Below are 16,963 nucleotides of genomic sequence, written 5' to 3' on the forward strand. Positions count from 1 at the left end.
AGCAGAAAATACGTTGCACTTATGTAAGTAAATCTAGAGCAGAAACTTTCTTGCCTTTATGTAATCTCTCCCTTTGTCAGTTTGTGGTCAATTGAAATTCATTCTTTACCATTTTCCTTCGTTCAGTGAATATTTATTCAACCAGGCACTGTGTGAAAAGCTGACTATAAGCAAGAATATAATTAAATATCATTCTTCTCAGATATTTTACCTGTATTTTAGGAAAGCTCTGTGTATGTGTTTACCATTGGTATCGGTGAGATTCAAGAAAAATATGTATAGTGCCAAAGATGTTTTCTCCAGGTAATCTCCCTTAAAGCAATCTTGAGCCCTAGCCAGTGTGGCTCAGTTGGCTGGGCATGGTCAGGGCATATGTCTGGGTACAGGTTTTGGGGCTCCGTCCCCAGTAGGGGGCATGCAGGAGGCAGCCCCTTAATGTTTCTCTCCCTCTCTCTTCCTCTCTCTTTAAAAAAAATCAATTTAAAAAAATGTTTAATTAGCTCTGGCCAGTGTGGCTCCATGGTTGGGTGTTGTCCTGTGTTCCGAAAGGTCATTGGTTTGATTCCCTGTCAGGACACATGCCCGGGTTTCAGTTTTAATCCCTAACCGGGGTGCATATGGGATGCAGCCAACTAATGTGAAAGATTGATGTTTCTCTCCTTTCCCTACCCCCCTCTTATTTTTCCTCCAAAATCAATAAAAAACTTATTTTTAAAATTTATATTAAAAAACATAATTGAACTCCAAGGCATTGGTTTCCACTTGAAACCACAGTTCTGGTTTGTGGTTTCTGGCTCGCTCTGAGTAATCTGATTGTGCAACCTTTAAAAATTTTTCATATTGAAAGCCAGAAAAACTTAATGATCATTTCATCACCAACTACATAAGTTACTATGTATATGACCAAATTATATGAGTATTCATAACCCAGGTTCCTATCACAACAGTGTGCTCAGAAAATGTGTGTGTGTGTGTGTGTGTGTGTGTGTGTGTGTGTGTTTTATGAACTTGAGCTTCAAACTTGTCAAATCTGGGAATTTAGGCCAAGGCTATTCAATATTTATGCTGTTCTCTCCCCCCCACACAGATTATAATGCAGACTTCTTCCTGCTAACATTGCCTTTTAAAAAACACAAAACTGTGCTCTCCAAATACTAGTTGGAAAATTTCTATGATACTAGTGTTGGACAATATCATGTGCCTTCCCTTAATTTTCCACTGTTTTGTATAGCTTATGAGTTTGCTTAGCAGCCACTTGGAATTAAGATTTAGCTTCTTACACATCCCTACTTCTAAAGTATGTTATTGGTTTGGTACTTTTAATTTGGGAGAATATCAATTAGTTAAAATTTAAATGTTTTATATTTTATTCACTATGTACATCCTATGTAATGATACAATTATTTTCTAATTTTGACCTTATACCTCTAAACTATCTTTAGTCTATACCAGTGGTCAGCAAACTCATTAGTTAACAGAGCCAAATACCAACAGTACAATGATTGAAATTTGAGAGCCAAATTTTTTAAATTTAAACTTCTTTTAACACCACTTCTTCAAAATAGACTCGCTCAGGCCGTGGTATTTTGTGGAAGAGCCACACTCAAGGGGCCAAAGAGCAGCATGTGGCTCTCAAGCCGCAGTTTGCTGACCACAGGTCTATACTGTTTTATGCACTAGGGGATGTTCAAGAACTGCTTCATTTGTAATTCTCTATTAATTATTTTTCAAAACAGCTTTCATGCATACAGCTCAAGCGATTACCTAATTTGCCCATCATGTGTTGTGGAGGTAGTTAAGGGCTGAAATGGGGAAACATTTTTTAAAGTCAAAGTAATTCCCTTCCCTGAGACTAGGAAATAGAAATGTGTTTTTGATATTTTAAATTTCAACTCAACATTTCATAGAAATATTATTTAAAAGGATAGTTTGACTTCCAGGAGGACCACAAAACTTCATTTATTGGTGGTATTGCTGAAATAACAATGGAAAAAGGAAAGGCTGACGGTGAATGATGTAGAAAGTGGTAATTTCACCTACATTAGTTAAGTAGTTTTCATGTGCCAACCAAAATAACCCAGCACCATTAATAGCAACACTATACTAGTATTGATGGAAAAGTATGTTCCAAGCTACAAAAGTTTCCAATGTACTTTTAAGAAAGAAATGATTTTTTTTAAAGTTGGAATCTTCATTTATTTAAGCTATTCAATTGAAAAAGACCAAAATCACTAAAAGGAAGAAAATAATATCTAGCAATATATAGCCGCATACATAAAAATGAAGGTTTAACAAGTACCCATACCAAAAAACTACATTTTGAAAAATTTAGTAGATGTTAAATTATATTATTCAAGGATTTTGAGTTTTTTAATTAAGGGAGACAATTTAAACTGTAAGATTTGTCAGCAATTGTAATTATTTGAGGAGATGTAGTCGGGTATACAGATCTAATGAAAAATCTAGTAAAAACTATGAATATTGCATTTCTTTCATGAATCATGTCATGGAAATGGTTATAATATTAGTTATTTATCCTGGTAACTTTGTCAATGAGAGCAACTCAACTTGAACTAACTGAAGAAAAAAACTACACACGGAGCATTCGAGAATTGTTTTTATTCACTGAAGTCAAATGGTAGTTTTCCTTCTTGCAAGCTTTAGAGATAGAACAAGCTCTAACAAAAGAAAAGGGGGGAAAAAGAGCAAATAGCACAGTCACTAATTTACTACCCTACATTCACTTTCCTTTATATTTCCTGAGTCTTCTATGCAGACTGAAGGGCCACCTACACTTCTCCTTTCCTCTCTAAATGTGATGTGTTCCTGTATAATCTGTTGTAACTTCTCATTGATCAATAAAGTTATTATTATTGGCTAAATGCATAGAGGAATACACTGTGGTTTGTTGACACAATTACAACACAGCATGAAACTGTCCGTGTGGAAGAGTGAACAGAACTTCCAAACATATAGACCAATTTAGCACAAAGTGTTCAACAAGTATATGCTTAGTAGGATACAAACTAAAATAACTAGCCTTCTTATTCAAAACAAAGAAGTATACAATTTTGTTCTACATAGACGTGTTTGATTATATGAAAAACTTTTTTTTTTACAGCTGGATAGTCCCATGATAATGACAAGTGATAGTTATGTAATAATTTTCACTCACAGGTCAAAAAAATATGCCACATACCTTTTAAATGGCATAAATAGGTCACACACCAATAAATGCAGTCAGCCATCATGTACAAAGCATGAAGCAACCTGTAGAAGGCCTCAAGAATGTACATACACAGGAAGGAAATTGAATTCTACATTTAAGAAAATAAATTAAGAATCTGAGGTAGATGAGAAAATCATCTTATGCAAACAAGCCATTCAAATCTCCTTTGTTTATATAACTGCTTATAATAATCAAATATAAGAATGTCAAACACAATCCTATATAATAAAAGGCTAATATGCAAATAGACTAAACCATGGAACAACCGGTTGCTATGATGCGCACTGACCACCAGGGGGCAGATGCTCAACAGGAGCTGCCCCCTGGTGGTCAGTGCGCTCTCACAGAGGGAGTACTGCTCAGCCAGAAAAACCCTGAACCAGGCTCACAGCTGGTGAGCACAGCAGCGGTGGCTCACAGCCTCTGCAGCAGTGCTAAGGCTGTCCAACTACCAGCTCAATGGGGAGCGGGCCTAAGCCGTCAGTCAGACATCCCCCGAGGGCTCCCAGACTACAAGAAGGCACAGGCCAGGCTGAGGGACCCCCTAAGTGTGCGAATTTCATGCACGGGGTCTCGAGTTCTTTATATAAAAGTAGATAACTTCAATTTTGATTAAATTAATAAATAAATCATAGTAGGCATAGTTTCATGGATCCTTTATATTAGTAGTTCTTAAATTTTGATATGTTAAACTACACAACAGATAACATAACCGTTGATGTTCTTAACATCAATGCCATAATGCATATAGGTTATAGGTCAGTTCACATGTTTATACGTTTCACTATTATGTATCAACTTACTGAGCCAGAGGGTGCCAAGATATTTGGTAATAACCTATTGTGGGTGTGTTTGTGAGGGTGTTTCTGGATGAGCTTGACATTGGAATCGTTAGATGGAGTAAAACAGGTTGCCCTCCCCAATGTGAGTGGGCCTCATCTAATAAGTTGAAGAGGAACAGAACAAAAGACTTAGTAAGAGCCTTGAGCTGAAATGCCAGTCTTCTTGCCTTAGGATTCAACCTGAAATGCCAGCTCTCTTTGGGACTCTAGCCGCCCAGCTTCTGAACTGGAACTATATACCATCAGCCCTCCTGAATCTCCAGCTTGCCAACTGCAGATCTTGGAACTTATAAAAATGTCTCTCTCTATATATATATAAATGTGTGAGTGTACAAATATATGTGTATATATGTGTGTATATATGTGTATATATGTGTGTGTATATGTGTATATACGTGTATGTATATATGTATATATGTGTGTATATATGTGTGTATATGTGTATGTGTGTGTATATATGTGTGTGTGCGTGCGTGTGTGTGTGTGTGTGTGTGTGTGTGTGTGTATATTCTGTGTTTTTTCCCCCCAGAACCCATGTATAAGAAATAAAACATGTTTGTCCTAGCCAGTTTGGCTCAGTAGACAGAGTGGCTCATGAACTGAAGGTCCCAGGTTTGATTCCAGTCAAGGACACGTACCTCACACTTTGGTTGCAGGCTCAATTCCCAGCCCTGGTTGGGGTGCATGTGGGGGTAACCAATTGATGTATCTCACATTGATGTTTCTCTCTGTCTCTCCCTCTCCCTTCCACCCTCTAAAGATCAATGGAAAAATATCCTCAGGTGAGGATTAATAACAACAAATAATAAATACATACATACATACATATTGTTGAAGGTGCAGGAGTGTTGGATGGATATATACCAAACTGATAACAGGTGTTTCCTCTGCAACTAGAAGCATGGAATAAACTTTCACTTTATATTTTATCATTCCTGCCCAGCTGGCATGGCTCAGTGGTTGGTTGAGCATCAACCTATAAACCAGAGGTCATGGTCTGATTCCCCGTCAGGGCACATGCCTGAGTTGTGTGCTCAGTCCACAGTGTGGGGAATGCAGGAGGAAGCTAATCAATGATTCTCTCTCATCATTAATGTTTCTATGTCTCTCTCCCTCTCTCTCTCTGAAATCAATAAAAGTATATTTTAAATATATATGTACATATATATTTTTATCATTCTGTGATCTTTGAATTTTTAAACATAGCATTTAAAGTTAAAAGCATATAGTTATATTCTGAAAATAAAGTTTCAAATGGTTCCTCCTCTCTCTAATACTTCCTAAGCCTTCTCCCCTCCCCCCGGCCAATCAGAGATAAGAATGCTCCTGACATTTTGCATTTACATATATTATAAAATTTAGAGACTCTTCATAATTGAAAGGGCCCTCCACTAAGTCCTAAATGAGTAACCCCATTTCATTTGTCTTCCTGTTCCCCTTTCCTGAGGGAGGCTAAAACGGGGGAGTTCCCACATAGGTTTTATTTGAGCTACACAGGGCAGCCTGACCTGAGGGAGGAGGCATGTATTCAGTTCACCTTTGCCTGTTCTCTCCTCCTTGTCTTCCCAGAAAGGGTTTTACCGTTCTGTTAGGGAACATTTTCTTTTGATGTAGCCTCCTTTTATGTCTGGGGCTTAGTTATATAACCACTGCCGATCCTCTTTCTTTCCTCCACACTTCCCATGCAGGGCTTTTGTCTGTGCTGGTCACAGGAAGTCACTTAATGTTCTGAGCTATCTCTCTGCAGAATGGGAGAATCTGGATCCAGGGGATAATTTGAAAGGAAAATGTGGACAATAATATCAAAGATCCACAGCCCTAAGGAAACGCCTGAGTATAAACGCCTCCAAATTGGGGACAGAAGTTGGATTGGTAGGTTTCTTCTCTCTCTCCTTATTGGATGGGAAGGTCTATGAAAAACTCAATCTTGTATTCTGAACTCCCTCACTCTGACATATACCAAGTAATGACCAACATTTCACGAGTCTATATTAAATACGAGTTTATGCTTCGGTGGTTGTTTGTATAGAATATAAAAGTACTAACAACTCTAGCCCTAACCGGTTTGGCACAGTGGAGACAGCATCGGCCTGAGGACTCAAGGGTCCCAGGTTCGATTCTGGTCAGGGGCATGTACCTTGGCTGTGGGCACATCCCCAGTGGGGAGAGTGCAGGAGGCAGCTGATCAGTGTTTCTAACTCTCTATCTCTCTCCTTTCCTCTCGGTTAAAAAAATCAATAAAATGCCGAAGCCGGTTTGGCTCAGTGGTAGAGCATCGGTCTGTGGACTGAAAGGTCCCAGGTTCGATTCCGGTCAAGGGCATGTACATTGGTTGTGGGCGCATCCCCAGTGGAGGGTGTGCAGGAGGCAGCTGGTCAATGATGTTTCTCTCTCATCGACGTTTCTAGCTCTCTATCTCTCTCCCTTCCTCTCTGTAAAAAATCAATAAAATATATTTTAATAAAAAATCAATAAAATATATATTTTTAAAAATAAAAGTAAATAAATAAATACTAACTCTAAAACTTTGCTCTAGAGTTAAAACAGCCAATACTTATACTAACCTATATTCTGAGAGTATCCAAAGCAATAAGCTGGAGAGGAGCCTGGACAAAAATTCTGTGCAGAATACGTTTGCACAGCCTGAGAGGGAGCGCTTCTGTAAGTTTTGCACCTTAGGACCTAGACATCTTGCTTGGCTCACCCTCAGTCTGGATCGTGCCACCTCTAGCTCCCCTAGGTTACAGCAATGCAGGGGGTCCCAGTGGTGATAAATCTTTCCAGTTCTCAGTGGCCAACCCACAGTGGTTCCTCATTTGTCACAATGTACTGAACGATTGAGAAGTCTCCAGGAAATGAGTGAAGACACAGTAGAGAAGACCTAGGCCAGAAGCAGCACCTAGAGTGTTCATTGAGCGTGTGTTTAATTTTCATATAGAGGGACTTACTAAAAGTATTAATGTGATTTTTAGGCTGAAATTTGGAGGCTTATTACCTATCCCAAAGAAATCAGTAATCCTACTCTTCTCTGCCCTGGTAAGAAAATACCTGGAGGCCCAGACGGCCTGGTTCAGTGGTTGAGCGTTGACTTATGAGACAGGAGGTCACTGCTTGATTCCCGGTCAGGACATATGCCTGGGTTGCAGGCTCAATTCCCAGTGTGGGGCATGCAGGAAGCAGCTAATCAATGATTCTCTCTCATCAATGATGTTTCTATCTCTCCCTCTCCCTCACCCTCTTCCTTCCTCTCTAAAATCAATAAAATATATATTAAAAGAAAATAGCTAGGCCAGTGTGGCTCAGTGGTTGAGCATCGACCTATGAACCAGGAGGTCATGGTTTGATTCCTGGTCAGGGCACATGCCCAGGTTGTAGGCTTGATCCCCATTGTGGGGCTTGCAGGAGGCAGCCGATCAATGATTCTCATCATTGATGTTTCTAACTCTCTCCCTCTCCCTTTCTCTCTGAAATCAATAAAAAAAATATTTTTAAAAAATAAAGAAAGAAAATACCTGGAATGAATTCAGCAGCAAGATATTTTTAGTTGCGTTCCATGAGAAAAGGTTAAAAAGCTGATAATGTTTTGTCTGGAAAAGAAATGACTCAGAAAGTCCAGGATAATTGTTTTCAAATATATGAGTGGTTGCCAGATGAAAAGGAATCAGGCTTATTCTGCGTAATCAGGAGGGTTAGAGCCAAGGCCAGTGGGCGGCAGCTGCACAGAAACGGATCTTGGCTTATTATGAGCCCTGAAGCCCAGATTATTATAGTCATGGATAATCCCTCTTGGTTTAGTTGTAAAATAATTGGATTTCCCAATCAGGGTAAACCAGACTGTAATCATACCCCACATGTAAGCTCTATTGGCACAGAATTATGCCAACAGGCCTAGTCAACAAACACATTCAGGAGGTTTGGGAAACTGCCATCCCTCCTTCCTTCCATCCCTTTCCCCTCTTACTCACTTGCCTTTTTTTACTCTGTATCGGTGGAGGCATTTGGGATCATTGAAGATGATGTTTTCTCAGATGGGCTTTTTTCTTACTATAAGACTCTCCTGAAACCCATCCCATACTTTCTCCGTCCCTCCATCTCCCACAGTCTGGGTCTCCAGTGGCTTCATTTTATCCTAGCCACCTGCTCCCTACCTCCTAAAGACCTCCTGCTGGTTTTGTCTTAGAGACCAGACCTTAGATTTTGTACCCTATCCCTCATCTATTCCTATCTCTCTTTCCTTCTCTCTTCTCCCTCCTCTCTGTCTGTGCTTTTGTTGTAAGCTCCAGAGATTCACCTCTAACCTCCCTCAGATCAAGAAGTTAAAGTGGCGAGCAAATGATATTGATGTTCATACTGAGACTTTCCACCACTGAGATCCTATGATTCTAAAACAACTTGGGGGTGGAAATAATCATAGTGTGCCTGAAGGACAGTGATATTTTCAGGATTCAAACATTGCATTAGGGAATAGTAAGAGTCGTGTTAGAAGGTTCTGAATGCCATACTGAGAATTTGAGACTCCCCAACAATTCTGCAGGGCTTTTAGTAAAAAAGCATTGCCCAGGCAGTGTGGCTCAGTGGTTGAGCATCAACCTATGAACCAGGAGGTCACGGCTCGATTCCCTGTCGGGGCACAGGCCCGAGTTGCAGGCACGATCCCCAGTAGGGGGCATGCAGGAGGCAGCCGATCAATTGATTATCTCTCATCATTGATGTTTCTATGTCTCTCTCCCTCTCCCTTCCTCCCTGAAATAAATAAAAACATAATTTTTTTAATAAAGTGATAAAACAATAAATAAATAAATAAATAAATAAATAAATAAATAAAAATAAAGTTATACATTCATGGTGATGTTCTGATCATAAAATTATAAGACAGAATAGGATTGGTTGAAGATGGTTGAGAATAAAGGCAGAAACTAATTAGAAGATGCTTTGGTAGTCTAAGAATAAAACATTGAAAGACTATGAGAGCAGCTGTGGGAATGAAACTGAACTGGCTGCATTTGAACTGGAGGCCATGTCAGTTTTCCTTTATACACATTGAGCTGTCAGCACAGGATATCGAGTCTTCTACTGGCAGCCAAGGCTTGTGGGAAACATCCAGATAGAAAGAGCACATTCCAGTGGCCCAGTTTGCTGGTTCCAGTTCTGGAAGTTTCTAGAGCTGTTCTACTTCCTGCAGCTCTTTCTTTGATCCTGTGAATTACCCATGGAGGCTTCCAGCAAATCCCCCCTTTTCCTTAAGCTAAATGGAGTTTCACTTCATTGCTTGCAACCTAAAGAGTCCTAACTAGTGCGTATATACTTATATGGGATTAAGTATAGGAAAAACAAATAAGACTAATTCTAATGTTATCAATGTAAGAAACCAAAATACGGTGCTATTCACAGGAATATGGGGATTAGAACCATTTTATGAAAGATGATTGAGTCTCAATAGGAAGCCCAAATTAAAATGGGCCGTAGCTTATGGAGGTAAATAAAAGATGGAAGCCTACTGAGAGGTCTCAGGAATAAGATACAGACACGGCATGACTTCCTACTTGAAACCAGAATGTGAAATTGATTTAGCAAGGCAGTACATTGGGCGTGTACAGTGTAATGAGATTATTATTTCCTCTATCTTCATTTTGTATCCTTGTACATAATGTCTATGAAATAGTTACTGACATGCATATCCTTCATTAATGTAATTTGGTAATTAGTCCAAATTAACTATATTTTTGTTTGTCAAAGGTTTAAAAAGGTTAAAGCCAAAACAATGGTTGAACAACACAAACAACAGTATGCACTATAAATGTTTTCAGGGGGTTGGAGGCAAAGCAAAATTATAATTACTTTAACAATCTCATACATATAAAAGAATGTGAATAAAGAAATTTTAATACTTGAAAATGTGAAAAGAAAATATTCTACTGATGTGTCATTCTATATGTTTGGTGTTTTGTTGTTTTTTTAAAAAAAAAAAAACTAAGAAAAGGAGGAAATTATATGCTAACTCATCATAAAGCTAAATCAACAATGAATTAAGTTTTTTAAAATTTACCTCAGTGAATCCCATTTCTGAATTACATAAAAGCCTAACTTGCACTTGCCTTAAAAAAATGTTAAGTCCAGCCCAGCTGACATGGCTCAGAGGTTGAGCATCAACCTATGAACCAGGAGGTCATGGTTAGATTCCCAGGCAGGGCCCAGGCCCAGGTTGTAGGCTCGATCCCCAGTGTGGGACGTGCAGGAGGCAACCAATCAATGATTCTGATCATTGATGTTTCTGTCTCTCTCCCTTTCCCTTCCTCTCTGAAATCAATAAAAATATATTTTAAAAATGTAAGTCCAATGTCACAGTGATGCATTTAGAAACACAGAATTTTAAAAAAAATATATGACTTTTAATAAGAGGTAAGAAACTTCTTTCTCATAAAATTAATTAAGTGATGAGATGGCTGTGCGAATTACAATAATGTGCCATGCCCTCATTGATCTGAATTTTTCACTAAGAACTTTTGGCAGCAACCTCATAACTCTTGCCAAGAAGAGTTTGCCCTGGTGGCCATCCAAACTAGTTAAGCAAAATATCCCCCAAAAGGTTTTAAATAACTGGCTTTGTTTTAAATACTTGTAATAACATAAGATGTTTTAAAAAATAGGAAGGAAGAGGGAAAGAGAAATAGAAACATCAATGATGAAAGAGAAACATTGATTGGCTGCCTCCTGCATGCCCCACACTAGGGATCGAGCCCACAACCCCAGGGATGTGCCCTGACCAGGAATTGAACCGTGATCTCCTGGTTCATAGATCAATGCTCAACCACTGAGCCATGCCAGCTGGGCAATAAAATCAGATTTTTATTTGTAGCATAGGATAAAAAAGACTTCCATAGGTGTCTCTCAAAGTGTGGCCCTTCATACTGCATCAGTATAATCTAGGATTTGATAAAAACACAAATTCCCATACATCCATCAAATGAATCAGAACCTTTGGAGGTAGGGCCTGAGAATCCACATTTTAAAAAGCATCCCCCTCAAGTGATTCTTATGTATGCAAAGCATTACTCTATAAAGTCTGATTTTTAAATGCAGAGTATTTCTTCCTCCATAGAAGATTTTAGGTTAAATCTAACACAGAATGAAAATTTTCAAGTATTAAAAAATACTGAAGCCCAGCTGGTCAGGACACATGTGGGCTCGATATTCAGTAGGGGGTGTAGGAGGCAACTAATCAATGATTCTCTCTCATCGTTGATGTTTCTATCTCTCTTCCTCTCCCTTCCTCTCTGAAAATCAATAAAAATGTATTTTTTTTAAATATTAAGAAAATATTGAAGAAGAGTTTCTCAGTATCTTCCAATTTCAAGACACACCTCACTGTCCTGAGAACAGTTCTGCCAGCTACCCATGGAGAGGCCCTGGGCGTCATGTTTGTGTAGTCTTTGGATTATCATAAAACTTGGGGCTCGGGTTTTAAACTGCCTATATCCATCCCCGTGAATAGGAGAATACTATTCATTGTTACAGGAGAGATGACATGGCCCATAGACGAATGAATCTGGGCCTGAAGTGGGTTCAGTTTTCCCAGTCACATGGGGGAGAGGTGGACAACCAAACAAAAAAAAAAGGTCATAGCAGGAGGAGGGAAGTGGGCACCAGTTGCTATGAAGCCAGCACACACCTACACAATACAATTTTCCTATTTTCTTTTTTTATATATGATTCTGGAAAGTCCCCTCCAATCCACTCTAGACTGAGGAGCAGTATCATAAATACCCACATACACGAATACACACACACATACATGTTATCGGAGGGTGTTAAACACAGTTCAAGGAATCAACATAGTTCAGACAAGTTGCTTATACGTTCTACTTAGCCGCTAGGCCTAGTCACTATGTGATATATTAACAGTAGTCATAGTCATTCAACAAATCATATTAATTTAATTAAGTTAATATGGAGCCTATTAACAAGTAATCATCTTACCTCTGTGTTTTGTATATAAATTTTTTTTTCAGTTGGTTAAACTACACTAACAGGTGCTTAGCCTTTTAAGCTTGTTACCCTTGCAGAATAGCTGCCTTTCGATACCTTTCTCAGTGCTGGAAAAGACACCAGGTGACAAGAATACTTCCCTGCCCACTGTGCCTCTGCCTGGGCTCCTTGCATCCCTTCCTCCTCATCCTGTTCAGTGTGTCTTCCCTGTGCTATCCATGAAGGGGGGAAAAAGGGGGGGGTGGGTATTGTGAAGAGAAAATGTGGAGGAATGGAATGGAAAAGAGAAAAACCCAGAAACTACTACTTGGAGGATATTTATAATCAAATTTGAACTGGAAACCTCCAGGGTGTATAACCCATTGTAAATTTGCTTATACAAAATATTTCCTTAAAAAAAAAATCAGACTATATTAAAACTACAGATTAGACTGTTTCCTCACACTATTTTAAGGCCTTAAGAATGACTCAAGTGGGGGAGAGAGGGGGATATATGTAATACTTTCAACAATAAAGATTTTTTTTTAAAAAAGAACAATTCAAGTAATATATCAGGTTAAAGCCTGAGAATTTATCATTATAGCTATGATTTAATTGAGACTTTTTTACATTAAGTCATTTATTTTAAGGGACATATTAAATATCATTTTAATAGCCAGATATTTAGTTGCTATAAACTTTTATCTCCCTGAAACAAAATGTAGTTATAATTTAAAATGATATTGAAAAATAAACCAAAAATAGTAAATTATGTTGGATTTTTTTTAAAATGTCTCAAGGACACTTATTATACCTCATTGCTGGAAGTATAAGCTATGCTATTAATTGAAGAATATTTTATCCTGTGTATAAATTCCCTTTCATTAAAAAAACTAATTGAATATTGTTTCAAAACTGCAGGATATAATTTTAATGGCATTTCTAAACACAGTTATTTGCAGACTAAGAAAATTAGTCCATGAACAAGCCAGGGAAAGAATCAAGGAGCAACTTTTTAGAATACATAATGTTGTGGGTGATGACTATTTTGCTCATTAGCATTTTTAGGGGTTCAATAGTTTAAAATTATTCCTTCTCACCCAAACTTAATGGTTTTCTACATAATGTGAGTTTAAGATAAATAACAATTTCACCCATTGTTCTTTTCCCTTCTGTTTACAGAATCATTGTGTGAAACGAGGAATTAGGATGCGCTGTTCTGCAGGGCCCACTTGGCCTAGGGCGTTTTGGACGGTCCCCAGGGAGCAAGGCAATTTGACTTGTTAGAGCTAAAAAGTAAGTGAAAGAACAACAGAAATCTCCCAAGTGTCAGTGGAGTGCAACCACCCACACCTTCTCGGCATTCAACTGTTTTTTAGGAATTATAACCCTGTCCTGTTTTTATTTTGTTTGGGGTCTAAGGCACTGCAGTTACAAAAGCCTCTGTAGCTGTCTTTTTTTTCTCATTATGTGCCCCCACCACTCCAAGCTCCATCGTGGTGCCCTCCTGAATCTCTGCAGACCCTGGAGCCAGGCATCACTAGGTTAGGTTGGCATACGAGTTGAGCATCGACCTATGAACCGGAGGTCCTGGGGGGTGCCTCCAGAGGTTTATTGGGAGTCGTTTAGAGGAACAATCCAGGGGAAACTGAGGAAAGCAGAGCTGGGCAGAGGCAGAAAATGACCCACAATGAGGAGCCTGAGGCCTCAGTTGATCCTGTGGGGAATCTGGAGCCCATTAAGGCAAAGTGGAGCTGGTCTTTATGTCCCCTCGTTCAGCGGTCATTGGCCACCAGCCTCTCTGGCAGGTGATGCAGCCTTGGGGGAGGGAGTCCCCTACAGCTGGGGACACAGCTCTGAGGCACCGAGTTGATACTCCCAGCAGCTGGAAGGCGGTTACTTTGACCCTGAAGAGGGTATCTGGGTGGAGAGACATAGCATCCAAGCAGTTTCACTCCTTGCTTCCCTGGGGTTCACTTGTTTCCTAGACAACGCTCTCCCTGACAACAGCTTCTCCAGAATGAAGGAGGTGTAGGTTGTTCACTAGATACCTGGAAGGGTAGAAGAGAACTCCAAGCTATCAGGAAGTGAGCGGTAGCAGGAAGCACTACCACCCCCAGGGCTTAGGGAACAAACGGAAGAGGCCCAATTGTTAATTCTTAGAAACTAGAGAAGCAGCTCTGAGGAGCAAGAAACTCAGGCCTTGGGGAGGAGGACACTGCCTGGCCAGTGTGGGAGGTGTGGGGTGGGGGTTCGGGGCAGGAGAGGCTCTGAGGGGCTGGGATGCAAACCTCAGAAAAGGCGTACCTACTCGCTGGCTGGTGCTGGCGTCTGAGGCAGATGTGGTGAAACATATTCTGCAACTGTCAGGTGACCGCTGTCATGGGAAGGACCTGCTGGTGCCAGGGCAAAGCTCGCAGGACTTAAGTCTGAAAGATCTGAACCATACTGATGGTCGTGGGAATAAACATAATGGGTAGATAGCTGTCAGATTCCTTCAAAAGAAAGAAAGAAGAACTTCATGGCTGAATGTGTTGATTCCAATGGAAGGTGAACGAAGGAAAGGGAGAAATGATCGACTAGAGGGCCCATTAAAAGGCACTCGATTCGAATGGAAATGCCGGGTCTCCTCCCAGGAGCCCTTTAGAGACCCTGTCCCAGCCGTAAGAGATCGCCCCAGTGATCAAAGAAATGCGCGTTAAACCACGGCTGAGGTCCTGTTTCCCACGCGCTTAACCATAATTATCCACTCGCCGCTTTCGCAAATGCAGCCAGACTGTGGTGAGCCTGGGGTGCGTGGACACGGCTGGTGGCGGGTCGGTGAACACAGCCCTTTGAAAAGTAATATGGGGTCGTTATCCAAAATGGTTTAAATCAGAGGTTCCCAAACTTGTTTGTGCCGTAGACCCCTTGCCATGTTTTTCGGTTTTGGGTAGACCTGATATTGATTTTTTTGTAAATTTCTAACTGTAGTGAAGTTTAGTGTTAAAATTTAATAAAAAATAATGTACCTACTTTTCTCCGGCATTCTCAAACAAAATAACACTGATTCACTATAATTTGTATGATAAACTACCAGTTTATATATTTTTTAAATGTTTTCTCAGCACTTTCCTATTCAAGATTCAGGAAACGAATGAACGTATTTTTCTCACACTCATATTTATAGAGTGACGAATTGAACAAGTCGGTGCAAGTTCGCGAAGCTTTGAGACAAAAATTGGCAAGAATGTTTACTGCGCGTATGCTTGTAACAAGATGATACTGGTATATCATTATGTGCAGGTTTTTATCCTACAACTTACACAATTTTATAAACATATATAATAAATTTTTTACTTCATAGGTACTTTTATAAATAATTTATATGTTTTTATATTATAAGATACAATAATATGATGTAAGTAAATAGGTGCTATCAGTGTATGTTGAGATCCACTATCGTGGACCCCCATTTTCATTTCATGGACCCCCAAATTTTTTTTTCGCTGACGTAGACCCCTTGCAGGTTGTCATAGACCCCTGGGGGTCGATATAGACCACTTTGGGAATCACTGGTTTAAATGCTCATTTTTAATAAGTAATTTAAAAACTGAAATGCACAGAGAGATGTGCATTAGACAATCACTTCAGGGGCAGCTCCTACTGATGCCAGGTGCCCTTCACGTCCTGGACCCCCTCCATGAAGTCCTCCTCAGCCTCTGAGGGACTGTCTGTTTCCTCGGTGTGCCTAACATTGCACAGATCTTTATTACAGAGGCTCTTCTTTTGAAGTAATGACATTTACGTGTTATTTATTCCCCTCTATACTATGAGCTTCCCAAAATGCTTTAGGAGAGGCCACACGTGACCTGGACCCTCCTAGGGCAACTGGGCCTAAGAATGAAGTTGATGTAAAACAGATTAAGGGGAGAAAAGCATACACATTGTATTTAATATTTGTACTTAATGTTTCTATATGAACATGGGAGCCTTCACAGAAAAATGAAGACCCAAAGAGAACTTGGACCTAAGTGTTGATACACTAGGTTGAACGATGAGTAGTAATTGTGGGAAAGTAACTAACATATAGGGGGGAGGAGACTAAGGGAAGGTAAGGGCTGTTCGGACAAGGTCTGTTTGCACTGATTTCTCTCGGCCTCAGCTCCCCATCTCTGGTGATGAAATGTTCTTTTCCTCCTGGGACAGGGATGGCATCTCTCACAGGGGAGTCTCAGCTCTTGCTTTTAGAAAGAAAAGGGGAGGTCAGAGAGCCCCTTCTTGCACCTGCTGTTTCTTAAGTGCCTTTAGCTCAATACAATCAATATGGCAAAGTGGCATATTGGAGGTGGGGAGGACATATTCAGTAGCATATACTAGGTACTTAGCGAGTGTTTGCTAAATGTCTGTTGAAATAATTTAGCTCCTGTGCAACTCTAACACTCAGTCAGCTTCCAGGTATCCATGCTAGTGAAGGGGAGAGGAGACTGAGGCTGATGACAGTTCTGAAACCCCAAATCCTCGGTTATTGTACTCGGAAATACAGTCACACACCCACACACAAACAGCCAGACCACTAGGAAGGGTTTAGAGGAAGAAGTCAACTGATTCAGACTCTCTGCAGGGTGGCATAGCTAGTCGAGGAAAACAGTAAAACAGATGTGGCAGAATTTGCTCTGCTAGACGCCGCCTTTGCACCCAATTCCCTGCCATCAGAGGTTTGTACTGTCACCGCTACAGGCAAAACGCTTTCACTCCATTAAAATCGCAGGTGACCAGTAATATCCTACATGCCTGCCTACATGGTGAGACACCAACTTAAGCCTCGAGGCAGAAGAAATGCAGTTGAAGAGGTAAGCTGGCCTTGCCCACAGGAGGGCCCTGCCTGCCACACTCATAAAGGTGGGTTTGAGGGGATGGTGAGGTATTAGAGAAAGAGAGAGAGAGA

Source organism: Pipistrellus hanaki, assembly GCF_964339955.1.
Source record: "Pipistrellus hanaki genome assembly, chromosome: 18".
NCBI lineage: Eukaryota > Metazoa > Chordata > Mammalia > Chiroptera > Vespertilionidae > Pipistrellus > Pipistrellus hanaki.